The 20611-nt window shown below is 38.7% G+C and overlaps 1 long non-coding RNA gene across 1 annotated transcript in view; it reads right to left on the bottom strand.

Annotated features, from left to right (window-relative positions):
• The window catches only part of LOC134540787 (uncharacterized), a 660317-nt gene extending 639706 nt beyond the window's left edge, over positions 1–20611 (bottom strand). The window contains exon 1 of the long non-coding RNA XR_010076512.1: positions 20458–20611. This is a non-coding gene — a long non-coding RNA (uncharacterized LOC134540787). The remainder of the gene's footprint in view (positions 1–20457) is intronic.

Genomic DNA, 20611 nt, shown 5'->3' with positions numbered 1-20611 from the left:
GAAGCATCGTACGAACAAACTAATAAAATGCTACATGCATAAGGCACGTGCTCGTTCACCGTCGTGGTGCTGGAGGCATCGGTCTCCGGTAAACAGGTGGACATCGGTTTCAAGTAGGTCTCTGTATCGCAATAAGCGACAAAGCCCATACGTTCCTTCTTGGATACATTTGTGAACTCGAGCCATTTAGTCTCCTCAGTCGGGAATACTGACCGAACGGCCGTGTGTTGGCTGCACAAATCAGTGTGGGAGTTCAACTTGTCCACAGTATGGAAATACTGAAGACAGCGCTCGCAAACCCACTTTGTATGTTGATCACGCGAGAGTTGAGAAGAAAGCAAGCGGGACAAATTCTTAATAGTCACGAAATGGAGATGAGCGGGAGCACCAGACGCACGAATAGTCAAAATATTCACATGGCGATCACATCGCATAGAGGTAATGCAAATCGGCTGGATACTTGCATCAGTAGGTTTGTTAAAATCCTCGTCAATAATCGTTCCCTGATCACTCACGCAAGAATAAATGTTCACGGAAATATTATTGAGACTCTCAAAGATCTTAACCTGATGCAGTGTCATGGGGAACGTCATACCGGTCGTATCAAAAACCTCGAGAGGATTAGGATACGATCCAGTACGAGTAATCATCCCAGCCGCCGGCGTCACACCTGCCATAACGGCATACAGAAAGCACATCTCACGGTCAGTCTCGATGTTTACACAAGCTTTGCGGTTAGACAAAAATGCAGGCAACTTTGTATGCGCGGCCCCCACCGTGAATGGTCGGTATGCAGAGACATGCATGTCGAGATGTTTTACATGACTCAACATCCATCCAGACCCGCGCAAAGCAAACTCACTTACATGCTCCATAAGCACAGAAACTAATGTGAAACTGAAAATTTCTGCTAGGTCCTCACTTAACAAAACAGGGATACTTTTGGAGGCGAAGTGGAAGCTTTCACTGATGGGCCCCTGCCCAGGATCCTCCTTAATAAATACCGCGGCCAATGTAAGATAAATTTTGAATGGGCGGAGAACGCCACCCACTACGTCCAGAAAGGGTTCCCTGCACCTGGAGAGAAATCTATTAATGTTGGGGTCGGGCTGGGGAATATCATTCGCGATTCTGGAATCAACAAGTCGACCCTGGAATGCGGAATCTAAAGCGACGGGCTTCAGGCTAGGCAAAGAGGGAGGTGGCGTGTCTTCGATCTCTAGGTTGGATGAATCATCAGCCGACGATAAAATCACTGACTCAAATGATGATGAAGATGAAATCAATGAATCAATAGATGATTCATCGAGCTCAGACATCGAAGGCTCGCTTTCCTCAAATCTAGCACGCTTATTAGAGTATGGAGAAGACATTATTATAAAAGGAATTTAAAAAAAATAAAGAAGGATACGCTCAACAAGTTAGAACCTGAAAAATAAATAAAAGATGCTTGCTCTAATATACTGAAACCAACAGCTGTATCAGCACTTATTATTTTCCATAATATGTGTAAAAATTTGTATTGAAAAAATAAGTGTAAATATGAAATAATTGTATGTCATGAGAAAACTTCTTGTAATATTTATTTGTGAAGTATTTCAAGTTGTAAATAATGTAGAAATATAAAATGTTTAAGACATGTAAACAATGTGCAAGAAATTAATTATATGTCGGTATATTCTGAGAATGTAGAGAATTATTATTTACATGGAACATACTGTATTGAAAACAAATGTATATCAACTTCATATCACGCTTAATATTGTTTAAAGTTTGACAAAATTTATTTAACTGTTTGCAAGCAAAGAACGAGCTCTGAATGGTTGTTGTTTTTATAAATCGCGCATAGCGTTCAGTAACAGAATGAAAGATGTATTAAAGAAATATTAAATACACGCATCCCGTTGTAAAAATAATTATGAAAACAAGTTGATTCTCAATCATTAATAAATAAGCGAAAACAGGAATAATATTCAAAGTAATATAATCGCAACAAAAAAAATAGAGTTTAGTAATTTTTCCGTGATAATACACAATTTAAGTAATATAAATACATGGATTTAGTTATTGCTTAATTCGACCGTTTTAACGTGTTTATTTATTTAAAATAGTGGACATATTGTTAAATAAGAACTGTAAACACAGTGCGCGAACGTGTTTTAACGAAACGAATGTACTCCATCTCGTGTTGTCAGTCAGAACTGACAGAACACATACCTTATCTGGAGAAGAACGTCTCTCTGCGGAGGAGGTATCGAGGGCTGACGAGGGCTGGCTGCGATCAAATGAGGTTTCCGACCTCTGTGGCAGGTGTATATATATATAAATCTGCGTCGGGCGATGACCTGAATTCTCGCGGAATCGCCTACTCTGTGTGTCGGCTTTAGATGACAGTTATAAACTGAAAATTATTAATTTAAGAAAGTTGAGTAGATTATATTTGGTAAAATCATTTAATAATATGGTGATCATGGAAAACTAGTTAAACTATATGTTTTTTGTTTTAGAAAGTAGATTTTCTACCATTCACTTTTTTCAGAATTAAAATTTAATTAATGTTTTTTTTATTATAGCTTACTGAAAACATTTTTCTGCAATCGTTGTAATGTATTACAACGATTGCAGAAACTGTCAACCAAGTCTGTGACAGCATATAGACACCTCTTAGGTGCGACGACAGTTGTCTGGAAAAACAAATTCCTTTCTCTGAAAATAGAGAGCTTCATCCACGGGCTCTCGCACGTCAACCCGCTGGTCGGCCCAGGAAGGCAGGACGTTTCAATGCTAGCTTTTATTTTATATCAGAGGAATACTTAAATCATAACAATAAATCAGAGGTTACACATTAGTTTTATTGTAGTCAACATACATTTCGTGAACGTGCGGGCGCAGAGACTGATGGATAATTTGAATACATTTTTTTTTAAATTATACTAAACCAGAAAATTATATAATTGAAAAGAGTATTAATAAAAAATACAGTAACCTACACGTTCTTTACTTAAGTTGCAAACAGTTTCGGTAATAAAATATGCATTATGCTTTTAACAATTTATTTTAAAACTTTATGCAAAACTGAAATATTACAAGAAAATCACACATAATGTTTGCATACAAACCTGAACATTTACATACAAAGAGTATTAAAGTGACGATAAAAAAAAAGATTTGAATGCTAACTTGAACATTTCCTTACACACAAAGAATATTATATTTACGTATTCAGCTGAAACATTTACATACACAAAGTGACAAAAATTCAATTATACTTTGCTTAATAATTCTAGAAGTAATGAGCGCACTGCTACCCGGGCCATCTCGTCAGTTCTTTGTATGGAAGCACTAGACTCTGTTTGAACTCCGACATCTTGACTCACCGGTCCTAAATGACTGAGATCTCTGGTTCGACTCTTGCGAGAGGCAGCAGGCTTTCGCTGTCGTCTGGTGGACTTCGGTGTCGCCTCGGTGATTGGCTCAGCTACAGGTATGATGGATGTTGGCGAATCAGGGCTGATTTGAATGCATTCAGGGATAACCTGAACCGATTGGGTAGCTGTCTGGTTGAATGCGTGTGCGTAGACGTCTTCACTCGTGGCAGGCAGCACTGTATCGTGTCGAAGCATGTTAAAAATACATTGTCCATAACCCGAGCAGTTAATTAATTCAAATGGTATGTCTTGAGGTCCTGGGTCGAGTATTTGTTTCGAGTGAAACATGCCGTCACAGCTTTCCGATATGTGTTTTAAATTGTCTTGACTCCACTCGCTGTAATCAACACTGCCTAGACCAGGATTTACACTCACGTATTTCTTGCTTGAATGAAAGTTAGACATCTTGCTTGGCACAGATCCTCACACCGACACAGTTTCAGCTCGACTGTCGACCCAGGAAGCGGCGATCCTATTTAAAAATATATTGCCCATCCGAATGAATAAATTGATTACGAAATTCCATAGAGTAGAGCATCTCGTAGAACAGTCCATTATCTATATCCCCATAGTTGCTTGCTTAGATGCGTCGACACCGAGAATTTGTTTTCTCGTAATAAACGACCTCTCGACAAGGAACACAAATGATTACTGCAAGGCGTGTCGTGAGGTGGGTTCCACATGCATGTAGCGGGATTATGGCGATAGTGTTTAATTCCGGTACACCATTCGGAGAAAGTACTTTCATAGTCTCTGTCACGGGATGTCTTGAGCTCATCAATAGTACAGGGAAACTTTGCCATTGGATGACTAAGATTTATTACACAGTCTTTATGCTGACAGTCGAAAACAGTCAAGAGAGTCACGGACTTGTATGGTCTATCAGCGTGCCACCTCAGTCGGAAATGAGTATTTTCGCGACAAAGTTCGAAATAAACGTATCGAAGACTACTCAATCCAATATCAAATTCATAGAACTCTACATGAAATTCAACACAGTTCAGACTTGCACGTTTGTAAAGATATCTATTTTCGGTATTGTCAAACAAAGTCGAAGGCTTCATTTCTTTAGATCGTGGATCAGGAGGATAATTAAAATATCTTGTCGCTTCATCCCATGTTAAGATGCTCGGTGCCCACAATTCATCTATTACGGCATCTTCTTGGCTTTGAGTTATATCATGGAATCGCGGTGATAACATGACTGACATAGGTATTGTCTTAGCTCTCAAACTTAAGCGAATGGGGTGAATCGATAAAGTTTACACTGAAGGAAACTACATGTCTCGTAGCAAACACTGTTTTCATAAGTTGTGTTGTGAACATAACCATCACACTGCTCCTCCCAATGCACAACTGTCTCTGGGTTCGTGCTGCGTCTCAAATCACACCTTACTGCAGAATAATCTGGTTCTGAGGTTATAGTTTCAGTAGCGGCTGCTGCCTTAAGTTCTTCTAAGGTAGTAGGAAATTTACTGTCGGGTCTCAAGTAGTGCACAACACAATCTACCTGATTGCAGGGCGTCTCAATAAAGTCCGGAACCTCCAGATCGCAATCGGTGCTCCAGTGATGATTGAAGTTGCAGACTATGAGGTGGAACTCTCCATCTCCGGTAAGGTATGCCACACGACGAAAGCCGGGTGACACGTCTGCGTAGCGTGCCGATGGATCGAACGTCATTTTTCTTGAATATATAGTGAGTCTATGCCCGCACGACCGCGAACTGTACGCTGACTGTCGTACCCCGGGACGATGACCTCAATTTATAGCGCCTCCAGTCCAGACATGTTTACCGTTGCTTCGCTTGTTGTTGATTCCATTTCGAGCGCGTCATCCAACATTCCAGGATCGCTGTGTTCTAGCATCCAAGCCCTAAGCAATGCGACGTTACGGCGAGACGATACAGGTCTTATGCTGTCACGATTTTGAGCATACATTATGTCTAATTTTTTGAAAGCCGGGCAGCCATATTCCTCTTGTGCATCCACTATGTGCATGTGTTTGAGACAGTGTTTACCCAACCATCTTTTCTGTTCGCTTCCAGCAACTATTACAGTTCCACTCAAGTGAGATGTCAAGATGGTGGAAAGACTGTTGTAGGGAAACAATCCGTGTTCCCATTTTAAACTATGAAAATTTTTAGTGAGCCACGCATTACTTCTCCGGTATTTACGACTAATGTCTCTCCACTCAAACGGCGGTTTGAATGTTCGCGTAATTATGTTCCCCTCAGAGTCAGCAATGCTAAGTTCCTTGGTAATAAAGCCATACTGAGAGAAAAATCCTTGCAGATTAACATACTTCATGGTGGCTGAGACACGACTGAGCCTCTACTATGCTTAACTCAGTATTTTAACAGCTTTGTCTCGTGGATTATAGGAGACAAGTCTGTCGTGCAATATTATTGCAAATGCTTGTGTTAAGATCGGTAGGTTGTCTGAGCTTGTGATCTCCAACTTGCAATCTATGATATTCGAAGGTATTTTCTCAGCTTGACGGCTTACATCAAACATGAATAACGTAGCCAGTTCCTTAAACTGACGAGGGTCAAGCAAAGGTGCATTCTGCTTTCCATAGTAAGACTCTTGAAAATTTGAATACATATCATATGCGATTAAGTAAAATCCATTGTCGAAGTTTATGTCCAAATCCGTGTACGGATAACTTTCTGAATTCAAGAATAGTTTTATATTCTTTATGTTGCAGTGGTCAAACCTCGATTTATCGGCAGCCATTACATTATGTTTAGCCGATTGAAAGCCGACTATTATGTATCGTGGTTTTTCCATCGAGAAGCTTGTCTTTACTGACCAGCTGACATTTTGTGCTTGTGGCATGCTGGGATATGTTTCAACAGACCAAGATCTAAATGCTATATCTATATTTCTGCCTTTCTCCACAAGCTTAAGCAGTCGCGTGCGTTCCGCTGGAGACACTTGGATGTGTGGTACGGCCCAATCGATAGAGTTTATGGTTAAATTAACTGCTTGAGGCTGCGCACTCGCATCTACGATCGAGTTAATGTACGTATTTTCTAAAACTATAATTAACTCTTGTTTGGAGTTTAGAAGTATACGGTGATAATCCTCAGCAAAGCCGAGGAGATGGCTTAGCGGAACACAGATTTCGAAAACACCATCGGCTGTTAGAGGCAAGCTATAGTTTTCCTCGAGACACCATCCCTCCATTTTGCTGATGGCGTATTCATCACGAGTTCGTGAAAGATAATTCTTCACTGTAGATACCACTCCTAGTGATCTGGTCTGATCTATAAGAACGCCGTTCAGTTCAAATCCTATCCGATTGATCATATGTAATACACCATTGTTTATAATCTTTGCATGGTCCGGTTTCCGTCCGTCTGCCTTTACGAGTTTTCCACGTATACGCAAAAAGGATTTTGAGATGTTTGTGTATGCATCATGATTTTGAATCACTATACGGATTTCAGAGTTGGGGGCATAGGGTCCATTTAAGTATGGTTTGTAAATATGCAGTTCAGTTTTTGAAATAGAATCCTCAAATTGTGGTGCTTGCTCGACTTCAAGAACGGTGTTCTCCATGAGGATAAACTCTAAATCCAAGTTTTTTAAGGAATCTCACGTTAACAGATGTTAGCCGCTTGATGTCTCGTCGTCTACTGGATAAGGACACACCTGAACCGCTCCATTTATGCTTAGAAAAATATTTCACTCCCATTGTTTTTTCAAATGCAGTCTTAGAGTTATTTCTTCCTTTCTTAGGTTAACTAAGCGTCCTTCCTGATCGACTATTTGAATGTCGAGCTCCGATATCGATTGAACGGTAACTGGGACATAAATGAGCGTGGTAGGTCGTTCATTTATCTTATATCCCGGAGGTACTATGGGGGAAAATTCATGAATAGTATTGTTTAATTTACCATTCAAGTATGTGTGTCCCACAGCATTGCTTGTAATTCGTATAACATTCACGGGGAATATATTTACAGGATTTGTCGATTCATGCAGCTCACCTGCTTTGTATACTTGAGAAGAAAATCCAAGCATTTCACCTAATGTATTTTTTCCACTAAAATCCACATGTATATTGTTGCTGAACATTATGCACTGTAAGGTGTTGGGGTTGCCTCGTAATAGAAATGTTGAATCTGCAGGTAGGTTCTGTTTTATGTAAGCTTCCATGTCACTTATTTCATATGCACCTGTTGGTAATTTCATTTCATGATGTTCATTGTTTGCGATGTATCGAAAAACTTGATTATTTTCATCAATGTTCGGTATCGAGTTATATGTTGTCAGATCGATCAATGCCATTGTCCACTCTCCATCCAATTGCAAGGGAGGGAAGTAGTAGGTTCTCATAATCGAGCTCTTCCCAGTTAAAATTAATGTTATTGACATTTTGTCTAGTTTACACTGCGTCTCGCGTTGTGTGTGGTCTCTCTATAAACACTCTGTCGCATATGTGGCTTATGATAACACTAATGCTTCTTATATATTGATACTAAAAATCTTAAGCATAAGTGACCGCAATTCCATGAATGCAACTTTTGTTGCCTGTCATAATTATAGGTTATGTTGCACTTGTTTAAATATCGTATCAGTTCCACTGGTGGAGGCAAGTCTCCGAAGCTATCATAATATTCAACGTTAGGACCGGTCTTGACATAAGCAGTCCAATGCGTTCCCGGTCCTTTGGATGAGTCTAGATTCAAAATAGCACTTTCATTACGCAATGGTTTCTTAGGTAGCGAATCGCGCATGTATATTTGTCTAAAGTATGGTATTTTCAATTCTTTTATCGCCTTCATTAACTCGAGGTTTGTAAGAGCTCGCTTTGGTAAGTTTTTGATTATCGCTTCCTGCTCCCGCGATTTTTCTTTCTTCTTCTTCCTCTTCGCTTTCCCCCACCACCCGACTGTGGATAGGGGCGTAGATAAAGTCCTGAACCGTTTTTTGCTGCACGTGCTATCGCTTGCATACGTGCCTGACTCCGGACATCGGAAACAGTTTTAGCAACACCCGCAGCTCCACCAATTAAGCTGCCTAATGCAGCGAGTGCTGGAAATATAAATGGTAATAGACCACCCTTCTTCCCCAGGGCTTTCCTGACAGATTTACGGTTTCTCTTCTTTGATGATGATGAAAATCTTAAACCTGCACCAAGCTTACGTTTCACTCTCATAATCTTGTTAACGGTCCACGCGGATACTCTCTGTCCAAATTTAGTTTCGGGAGACTTTCTAATCTTCTCGGCCGTGTCAGCTAATATTTTATCCGCTTTATGTCTTTCAGACAAGTTATTACTATTCGCATACGCAATATCGTGAAGACGACACGCCTCGTCTAGTGCATTCACACCACGATCACCTCTTGCTAGTCTCTCGGCTAGTCTCGTGCCAGGTCCACAGAAATTGTAGCCCGGAAGATGTGCCTCGAATGGTAGCTTATTTATAACAGAATTAACTAAGCCTGAACCTCTCTTCCGTCTCATACAAGACATATCAAGACACTGAGTGGTTTCACTATAAGGATGACTGTTTTATAGTGTTTAGGTTTAGTATTAAGAATGGAGGTTGTTCAACAACAGCTCGCTTTACCAATTTCACTAATTGATGATGATGTGTTTAGTAAAACTGAAGAACGTCATGGATCTCTGTTACCAAATACCATACGGTGTATAGTGTCAGGTCCTTCGAATTCTGGCAAAACTTGTCTTATTCTTTCACTTCTAGAACACCCCAATGGGATACGTTTTGAGAATGTGTATTTATATAGCAAGTCCCTAGAACAACCAAAATATCAACGTTTAGCCCATGTGCTGGAAAATGTCGGGGGAGTGAAATTTTTTAAATTTCGAGAAAATGCTGATGTTTTAGACCCCAGTCAAGCCCTCCCCAACTCTGTGCTAATCTTCGATGATGTTGCTTGTGATAAACAAAGCATTGTTCAAAAGTATTATTCTATGGGGCGACACCACAAGATCGACTGTTTCTACTTGGTACAAACTTATACCCAAACCCGAAAGCAATTAGTGCGAGATAATTGTAATCTAATAATTTTGTTTAAAATGGACCACAGAGTAGGCGATTCCGCGAGAATTCAGGTCATCGCCCGACGCAGATTTATATATATATACACCTGCCACAGAGGTCGGAAACCTCATTTGATCGCAGCCAGCCCTCGTCAGCCCTCGATACCTCCTCCGCAGAGAGACGTTCTTCTCCAGATAAGGTATGTGTTCTGTCAGTTCTGACTGACAACACGAGATGGAGTACATTCGTTTCGTTAAAACACGTTCGCGCACTGTGTTTACAGTTCTTATTTAACAATATGTCCACTATTTTAAATAAATAAACACGTTAAAACGGTCGAATTAAGCAATAACTAAATCCATGTATTTATATTACTTAAATTGTGTATTATCACGGAAAAATTACTAAACTCTATTTTTTTTTGTTGCGATTATATCACTTTGAATATTATTCCTGTTTTCGCTTATTTATTAATGATTGAGAATCAACTTGTTTTCATAATTATTTTTACAACGGGATGCGTGTATTTAATATTTCTTTAATACATCTTTCATTCTGTTACTGAACGCTATGCGCGATTTATAAAAACAACAACCATTCAGAGCTCGTTCTTTGCTTGCAAACAGTTAAATAAATTTTGTCAAACTTTAAACAATATTAAGCGTGATATGAAGTTGATATACATTTGTTTTCAATACAGTATGTTCCATGTAAATAATAATTCTCTACATTCTCAGAATATACCGACATATAATTAATTTCTTGCACATTGTTTACATGTCTTAAACATTTTATATTTCTACATTATTTACAACTTGAAATACTTCACAAATAAATATTACAAGAAGTTTTCTCATGACATACAATTATTTCATATTTACACTTATTTTTTCAATACAAATTTTTACACATATTATGGAAAATAATAAGTGCTGATACAGCTGTTGGTTTCAGTATATTAGAGCAAGCATCTTTTATTTATTTTTCAGGTTCTAACTTGTTGAGGGTATCCTTCTTTATTTTTTTTAAATTCCTTTTATAATAATGTCTTCTCCATACTCTAATAAGCGTGCTAGATTTGAGGAAAGCGAGCCTTCGATGTCTGAGCTCGATGAATCATCTATTGATTCATTGATTTCATCTTCATCATCATTTGAGTCAGTGATTTTATCGTCGGCTGATGATTCATCCAACCTAGAGATCGAAGACACGCCACCTCCCTCTTTGCCTAGCCTGAAGAGGAAATTATAAGTGGCTTAAAATTTTACCACAAGTTCTACGTGTCTACAATAACAGATTCCACCGCACCATTGGCATGGCTCCGAATCAAGTGAAGGATGACTCTTTGCTACAAAGTGTTTACAAATATGTAAAGACAATTGACCCTAGAAAACCTAAGGCTCGTGTGGGGGATCATGTACGCGTGTCACGAAACAAGAAAGTTTTTGAAAAGGGGTTTACACCGAATTGGTCTCACGAAGTGTTTAAAGTAACAGCTATGAGATCCAGCTTTCCACGTGTGTATAACTTGAGTGATATGGATGGAAATGAAATACAAGGTGTTTTTTATGCTTCAGAAATTCAAATTACAAAATACCCCGATACATACTTGGTAAATAAAATTCATCGAAAGCGTGGTGAAAGATTACAGGTGTCTTGGAAGGGGTTTCCTGATACCGTGAGGACATGGGTAAAGAGAAATGATATGAGAGTTTAAGATTACATATACACATTTTATTTTACCTTATTGCTTGTTCTCAATCGAAGCATATTCTATGGAATCGTTTGTGTGGGCTGTTGTTGAGATTCTATTCCTGCAATGTATTTATAATGTGTGGACTACTTCCTGAACACGACCCAGCACTCTGCAGCTTGGGATCAACAAGCTGTGACGTCAGCCCGCGCTGGGCGCCTCATTGGAATGTGTAGCGCGACATCGGGGTTGTTGTCATCTTTCCGTCAAGACCCGGTCAACTATAGTCTTCATTCTGTCTCTGACAATTCCATGATGAACATTGCTGCTTTTGAGGAAATTCGCGATTGCATTGACTATACGCTTCATGCTTGCATCGGCATGAATATAGATGCGATAGTACACCATCTAGAGGTCTCCGCGATCAATTTGTTCGCTGCATTTCCAGAGGAATACGAGTTTCTAACATACCTTTACAACGGTATTATAGCATGCCTTGAAGCTGTAATGGAGGCTCAAGAGCAAGTGGAGCCAGATGATGGAGTGGACAGCGGCTTGGGAGAGAGTGACGGTGAAGCATAATGCTTGCGCCCTTGTTAAACATGGAAAATAGGCCTCTCGGGGAAACTCGCCATGTATAAAAAAAAGGAGTTAACGCATCTAATGCTGTACCTCCTGAGACATAGTCTCTAAGGTGATGTGGAAAGCAGCATACCACTATAAATTCAAACACAAGTTTTTATTTATTTATTTTTTTTTTCAGCTTACACTCCAGAGAATCTTCCGCCACGTCGAGATGAAGAGAATGAGACTACACATCATAGTTATAAATTCACTATCACTAAATAATAATAATGAGCTTACACTATTATTAAATGCATTACAGGAAAGCTAACACTAAAGTATGCCTATAAGAAAAAATTTCTTATGCCTGCTTCTGATGCATATAAAGGAACACATATCATGATCATTCAATATGGTGCACTCTGTGCATGTAAGGGAACAATCTTTTCGGTGCACTCTGTGCATGTATTGGAACGAGTCCTTGGGTGTATCATGTGCTTCCAAGATGGTGGGGCTGTTGAATCCAAGATGGCGGAGAATTGTTTAAAGGTTGTAATATTTTTTAAATTTAAATATCGCGCCCTCTGGTAGCAACACTTGTAACTAAATATATCGATTAGCATTCGACCTATCGAATGGTGCTGCGCCCTGGCAGCTGAAATATGAAATAAAAGTAAATATATCGATTAGCATTCGACCTATCGAATGGTGCTGCGCCCTGGCAGCTGAAATATGAAATAAAGATGGCGACGGTGGCACACTCTGGTAGCCAACTTGAGAATCAAGATGGCGGCGCCTCTGGCAACTCATTTTTGAATTTGCCGCGCGATACTAGCGACATCTACCAGCCAACTTGAGAACCAAGATGGCGGCGCCTCTGACAACTAATTTTTGAATTTGGCGCGCGATACTAGCGACATCTACCAGCCAACTTGAGAACCAAGATGGCGGCGCCTCTGGCAACTAATTTTTGAATTTGGCACCATCTGGTAGTCTGTGCTGGAATTAAAGATGGCGGCTGTATAATAATTTTAATTTCAAATGTGGCGCCTTAGGTATGCATTAAGGAAGGCAAAAACACCCTCCCCCATTTATCATAAACTTGCCGTCAGTACGTAGCATATATAGATTATTTATTCCACCATATTCCAATTGGTCTCGTGGTCTAGTGGTCAAGGCGTCCGCCTCGTAACCACGACATCCTGGACGTTTTCACGTCCCATGGATCGAATCCCAGCCTCGGCACTGAAAATATTTTAGTTAAAATAAAATAATACCTGCTGCTACCTGGTGGCGACCAACAGAACTATATGACGTCACACAAGATGGCGGCCTCCAGCAGCCGAAACAAGATGGCGACCAGGAAAAATCAAGATGGCGGCCTCCAGCAGCCGAAACAAGATGGCGACCAGGAAAAATCAAGATGGCGGCCTCCAGCAGACGAAACAAGATGGCGGCCAGAAGAAATCAAGGTGGCAGCCTCCAGCAGACGAAACAAGATGGCGACCAGGAAAAATCAAGATGGCGGATTTGCGGATTTGCGATTTGCGGATTTGCGGATTTGTGAATTTGCGGATTTGCGAATTTGCGGATTTGCGGATTTGCGAATTTGAGATTTGCGAATTTGAGATTTGAGGATTTGAGGATTTGCGGATTTGCGGATTAGCGGATTAGCCACTGGATTAGCGCATAAAAAACTGGATTTGCACATAAAAAACCATAAAAAATGCGTAAAAAACCATAAAAAATGGGATAATCCCCGGATTACCCCGCTCCCCCCTCGCCTATGTTCCAGAGTCGGCACGCTCTCCCTACTTATATGGTTGGCGACATGTTGCGACTTTCCAGCTTTATAAACGACAGTAATTTTCTTGCTGGACAGGTGTTGTGAAAACTACTATCGAGGGCTTAGTCCGTCGATTTACCACTGAGGCATCTAGGTCACACTGATAAACATTTTAACACTTGCAAACCCTGCAAACATTGCAATTTACCATAAAACAAACCCCTAAATATTTGGGGGTTCATATTTTAAGTTGGTTTTGTTCCTCGTCGTAACTCAGTCATATGGATCATTTGAAAGACAGAAAAATATGAATAATAATGATGAAAACACGCATGTTATTGTGTAAACAAGTTAACATGAATTACCCAATTTATTATCTTCACTTTTTTGTTTTGTTATCTGTACTTACGAACCATGCAAACCTGTCACAAATGGGCAGTTGTACGGGGGTAAAAAAAAATCGCTATTTCAAAGATACTGTGTTTTGTATCAACCTCAGTATGCACGTGACTGGTAAGAAGGAACTTGTGATTAATTTCTTCCAAATGGGAGACTTTTCCAACAGCCATAAGGTTCATTACGTTGTGATTGGACAGATTTTTCTGGCTCAACTAAATATATATAAAATTGAGATCGATATAATGAATAATTAAGATGATGATGATACGGAAGGAGACACTATAACATTGGCTTCTGATAGTAAACCAAAAAACGGAAAAGGGATCCGAAAAATTGGGTGAATATTAGAGCCAAGAAAACGAGGTTAGTTAATTACTATTTCTAATTTATTTTGCTTTTATTTTTCAAATAACTTGTTAGCGAGGCGGTTTGCCCCGCTGCGCTGTGCCATTTTCACACTTGTTCATTGGCGTAAGCCACGGCACGGAATACATTACCCTTAGCTTATGAAAACGTTCTGTGAAACGCCTTCCAGACCATTTGCATCTGAGGCCTATTGCAAGTATAGGCATTGCAATACAGAATGACTGATTAGAAGTATAGGCATTTCAGTACAGAATGACTGATTGAAAGTATAGGCATTTCAGTACAGAATGACTGATTACAAGTACAGACATTGCAGTACAGAGCAACCGACTGCAAGTACAGATGTAACGGGTCTTTCCTGCAACAGGTTTCACCTCTTAATTCTTAAGATGTGAGTTGTATACATTTTTATATTTTATTTTGTGTAACTTTAACTATGAAAATAAATTTTCTTTTAATAACTTATTATTATTTACATTTTTAAAGTAATTCTTGGTAGATTACGATCTAAATATATTCAGGATTTTTCTCTCACTGATGGGAGATGCTCATCTGCAGCTTCTTAAATCTCCCGCTTAATGTTTAAGAAACTTTATTTTGCATGTGAGTACGATATTGTGGTTTGATAGAAGACGAATTTTATAACATAATAATCTGCAATAAACCAAATTCGCCATTTTCTGTTTTAAGCTCGTTTCTGCTCTGAGGTAGGTACAGTTATGAGAGTAGCGAAGCAGCATCGAAAAATGGAGACAAACAAACATTCACTTCATCACTTGATTAGCTGTATTCCAGCACATCTGAACAAATTTTAATTCTTGCTAACAAGTCATTCGCAGTCTAGACACGACATAAAAATATTAACACACTTGTCCCATTAAGTTGTCAGTTGTAACAGGTGTAACATGTTCGGGTTGAATTTTAGGGCGTTGTTGGCAGTAATTTATGTCATAAATGTTCGAATTAAAGCGGGACTAGCCCGTCCACTCCTTACGTCATCCGATAGTCCGTCACTTTTCGTCCGTTACCGCCACGCATCCAGCCAAGCGATTTAAAACTTGACTTTATCCGTCCGTCAGAATATTTTCCAAAATAAGTGCTGCCAACAATCCGTGTTTTTCTCTCGGAGATTTTTATGGAGGTTGTTTGCTATTAATGCCGTGTTAATGTACGTATTCCATTAGCAATTTCTCTGAAAAATTCAGAGTCGCGATTAAATTGTTTGGACATGAGTTTTAAGAACCAGAATGTTATTATACAAAAACACCTGATCTACCAATACAAACAAACCCAGGCCTGGGTTCCGGTAACAATATATTACCGCGGCCAGAACCACGGATATAACCCATCCGTCAGTACGTCAGAAGTTAGAGCTTGCCATGCTTTTGACGGACTGACGGACAGAATTGTTCGGGCTATCCGATTGGCTGAAGCACGGACGGACGGACGGACGGAGGCGACGGGCCAATTGTAATTCCGCCTTCAGCTGGAATACGCTTACAGCGCTGTTTCGTAAAGTGATATTTTTATTAATTTTAAATGCGTTTAAAAACCAATTTTATTTTTCCGAACACTGCGATAGGACTGTTTAACCTGCTTCGGACATTTACTAGCACGGGTGTTGAGCAAAGACGTTCAAAATTCTGCAAAAAAAAATCTGCAACCATCATTACCAAGAGGATACCAAGAGTTGTCAGATAATTTTGGCGCCAGAGAAATTAAATTGCTTCTCTTCTTGGCCAACGGTTTACGGCAACGTGTAAGATACTAAATAAGCTTGGAACTTGATAGAATATAAACATTGGCGCAAGTTGGACTCGCAAAATGATCAGAATCATCTGTCCGTCAAATCACGTGATCAGGAGGGCCTCGATTCTGAAATGAACACTGCGAGAAGTTGGTATGCGTGAGTGTCATCGGGTTCCCCGCCTGCGGGGCGTGTCGTGGGTGTTCGCTTAACGCTAGTGACAAGCCAGAGTGTCATTTCACAAGCTCCCCAGCTGCGAGGCTATGCCCGTTACTGACAGTCCTGTCGCAGGGCCGCCGAGAGGGGGGGCGGGGGGCAAAAGGGGCAAATGCCCAGGGGCCCGGGCGCCCGGCTGGGAAGTGGAAAATAAATGGTTGGAAAAACATTTTCCCCCTGCTATTAAAACATCTTGTACTATATATATATAATTGTTTTGTGTGTTCCTAAAACTACAGTCGATAACCAATAACCTAACCGAGCAGTAGGTACTTGTAACATTCAGTTCACACCAAAATACTTTAGTAGTAGCAGAAATGGGATCGTTACAGGGACGTCGGAACAGGGGGGGGGGGCAGCAGGGGCGAGTCGCCCCCGTGCTGTTATGCATGGGTGGCCGAGAGTAGCATTTCGCCCCCCTCCTTTTCCCAGAATAAATGTTTGGTCGTAGTAGTATTTTTCTCAACCAGTAGTTACAAACGTTGCATTGGTGATCACATTGATTAGAAAATCAAATTTATGATTGTCAATATACTATAAAATGATTGCAAATTCCTAGATGGTATTTTATTTAAATTGTACTACATCTACTGTCAGAGTAGTATTTAATACATACTACGTCATCAAATTCTTGGAATGGTATATTTAATATTTCGGTTCGGAAACTCATTAAATAGCACAATTTTGTATCTAAAATTTTTCCGGGGGAGGGCCCCCCGACCACCCACTCTATGACTGAGGTAAGTGTGATACATCTGTTCGCCCCCCCCCCCCCCCCACTAATGAAAACGTTCAAACGTCCCTGGAACGTTATAAATAATTAATATGTATTACAAATTTTTCAATGTAATCAATGTGATTCAGTGTTTTTGATGTTTTCGAAGTAATAAAATTGATTATTACTTTACATTATTTTAATAATATTTACATTCAGAATAAATTATTATACTTATGTATTTTAAACACTCATATAATAATGCAATTTCTGATTACCATTTAAGTTTTTTTTGTTTTTTTAGCAATATATACATCAAAATTATTATTATTTGTGTTTTGATGGGATTAACAATTTAAAAGTTCACTGAGATAATACATGCAAATGCTCTCTTTTTTTTTGCGTAACTAGGAAATCTTTATGTATGTTCAAATGAAGGATGCACTTTACGATACCATATATATTTATGGTATAGGCCTACGTAGTAGTGGTATGCAAAAAAAATGGAAGGGGGCCTACTACCCCAGCTGCCCAGGGGCCCACAAATTCTCTCAGCGGCCCTGGTCCTGTGGCCAGTTATTGTAGCCTCGTGCACAGGAGCTTGGAAATTGACGAACTGTGACGAGCTGCGGTCGAACTCCCTCCTGTGACTTGTCGTTAGTACGGCTAACCCACGTGTCGCAGCATAAACACACACACACACACACATTCACACATGTATATAAATTAATTCATAAACAATGGGAGGGGGGAGACGCACTATTCGTACTTCTGTGGCAAATGAAAATTCTTTAGCAAAACTATTCTCGAATACAAATGGTAAACTTAAAAACTCATAGAAAGGAGTAATCGCAACTTAAAAAACACGTTAGAAATTTGGCACTACTACAATGATTTTAACAATTTATTTGCAGTTTGTGCTGTGCTTTGATAGCGCATTGTGAAAGCAATAGCCTCCGATTCAGATGAGGTTATTTTTGATTGGGTTCAAAATCCCATCACCAAAAGTAATGATATAACATTATACAAATTAAGCAAAAATGATTTTTTTTTAAATTTTTTCTGCTTCTAATTGCTAAGTCTGTTGGTTCAGTTATTTTCTTGATTTGCCTTGATTTGTTACTTATAGTAAAAATAAATACCTACTATAAGCACAAAAACCTTGAACAAAAAGTTAACTATATTTTAAAACACCTATGTTTTTAAGTAAATAAGTTTCATATATTTAATATGAATAAACGAATTATTTATAGATAATCCACCCCTGTTAAATTGAAAAGCGAGCTGTTTCTATTTCACTACGAATTTAAGAATGATGTGCATTACTACTATGTTAAAATTTGCTTGTTCCTTCGTCTCAGTTGGTATGATTTTTTTTACAATTTTTCAAACTAGTTTAATAATTAATCAAGTTAAAAAATTAATAAATACCGTAACATTTTAAACTCGTAAAGTTAAATGAGCAAATTCTATTATCTCGATGAAGTGACTAATTGCATTCAATATTATAGTTATATCATTAAAAAAAAACCTACATTAAATCAGACCCCATTACCATTATATACTTTTTTCAATATTACTGGATTTTCACAACAGCAGTGCAGAAAAATTCAATTTTAATTAATTTAAAAATTGCACATAATATTTCTATATAGCCTACAGTATATTAAGACACCTTTGTTTCATTTCAGGCAAATTAGGTAAACAAGAAAAAATAAACATCCATTCCCCAAGTTCCTGTCCTTTCAGTATTTGGTAAGATTATAGCAATGTGTTAAGTTCTAATCATATATGTGACTGTTTTGGTAGGCAACTATGGAGGCTGTTTTTCTGTTGGCACATCGTGTGTGTGAAGAACAGAATTCATTCTTCTCTACTGATATACAGTCATGCCCACTTTTATACCTATCGGGATGACAGACGATATGGCAGAAATTAAACATCGTGTAATGCGGGCTTAATCGCAACCTAAAGTGTGTCTGCTGGTCGATATGTCAAAAAATTTATTTAAATACAAATATTACTCGGTAAGCTGTGCTTATGAACTATGATCAATAATGCCTTTTATTAGACTTATTTTACTTCTTAATAGGTTATTTTGCGTTAGTTTATTACTGTGTTGTTTAACTTATTAACCTTTGAGTAATTGTAATAAACCATAATTTTGAGAAGTAATAAACTAAAGCCCTAAGTTAAAGAAAATCAACTTCGCATTCCTATCAATTGTTTGTTTAAATATCAATAATATACGGGCATTCGCTTTCTTGTAAATTTCTTTCAGTTACAAAGATAATATAAATATATAAATTTAAAAAACGTTTTTTTTTCAAAATCAATTTTTTAAAATTTTTGTATGCATAATAGTAGGAATTAACAGAACAAATGGGCAGAAATAAGTATTAAACGTTATTAGAGCAATCAGAGAAATAAATACAATTAATATTAAAATTTTTGCATAAGGTAAAGTCTATATAATACAATAACGAAGTATATGCAAGATTAAAATATATAATGCAATGACAGGGTTTAAAACACGTCTTGGCCTTTCATGTTCCGTTCAATGGCACCGTGCACTTTTATCGTTGTGCAACAGGCGCACACGTAACCTACAACTTTAAGACGTTACCCCATAAATATAATGAAGCTAATTTGATCACGAATCGCGAATTATCAAAGTTATGTTTACTTCGTTTTAAAATTATTATTTAATCAAAAAAAAATGTTTTCATTTCACACAGCAATATTTTTAGTCGAGTTTCCCGATGTCCGGAAACACGAATATTCGCACGCACGAGTCCGCCATATTGTGTTATCAGGGAATATAACTTTTATTTCCAACCATTCAACACACTAGTGGTACCACCTAGTAGTCTGCAGTGCTCGAAGATTACGACAAATAGGCGGGGGTCGTAATAGCACCTAGATTGTATGTGTGTGTATATTATATATACACATACACACACATTTGAAAACACCGACAAGACGAGACTAGCGCAGTTCAGAATCGAACCCCTGCTGCAGCCAATCAGATTGTCCGGAAAGTTCTAACCGTCCGTCCGTCAAAACCTTACGGAGCTTTAATTCACAACGGACTTATGAAACAAAACTCCAAAAATTTTAGCAAGATATCTAAAACCGGGCAACCCTTACTATCTCAAAACTTTTTTTTAAAAACGTTCGTTTGTTTATTTGTTTAGCTGCTTCAAATTAACGTTTTTTTTTTGTTTTTTTTTTTAACTTATTTTTTGAAAATATTCTATTACGTCTTAACTTTCATGATCTTCAGTCTAATATACTTGAACAATATAAATGCTCAACACTAAGCCTTATGAAAATGTAAAAGTAGGTATTTGACGGAAATGATTTACCATTGTTGCGTGTCCAACTGTAAACGACGCGTTCACGCCACGCCACGCCACGCCACACCACACACCCAACACATTTTTTTTCAAAAAAGGTTTTCCATGTCTTACTGCTGGAAACTAGATCTCAAAAATAATAAGTATTTATTTTTTCCGCCACTTACCTGGTTGTAGCTTTCAAACACGTCGACTGGAAGGCCCGTGATGAACTGGTAGAGAAGAGGCAGCTGCTATACCGCGACACGTCACCACAAGACACACCACACGAAAAGAACACTAGTGGAACTAACCGGCGTTTGTCGAATCAAAGAGGGCACG

Source organism: Bacillus rossius, chromosome 17 (genome assembly GCF_032445375.1).
Source record: "Bacillus rossius redtenbacheri isolate Brsri chromosome 17, Brsri_v3, whole genome shotgun sequence".
Taxonomy (NCBI): Eukaryota; Metazoa; Arthropoda; class Insecta; order Phasmatodea; family Bacillidae; genus Bacillus; species Bacillus rossius.
Note: the sequence above shows the minus strand (reverse complement) of the source record. Positions and strands in the feature narration are given on the sequence as shown.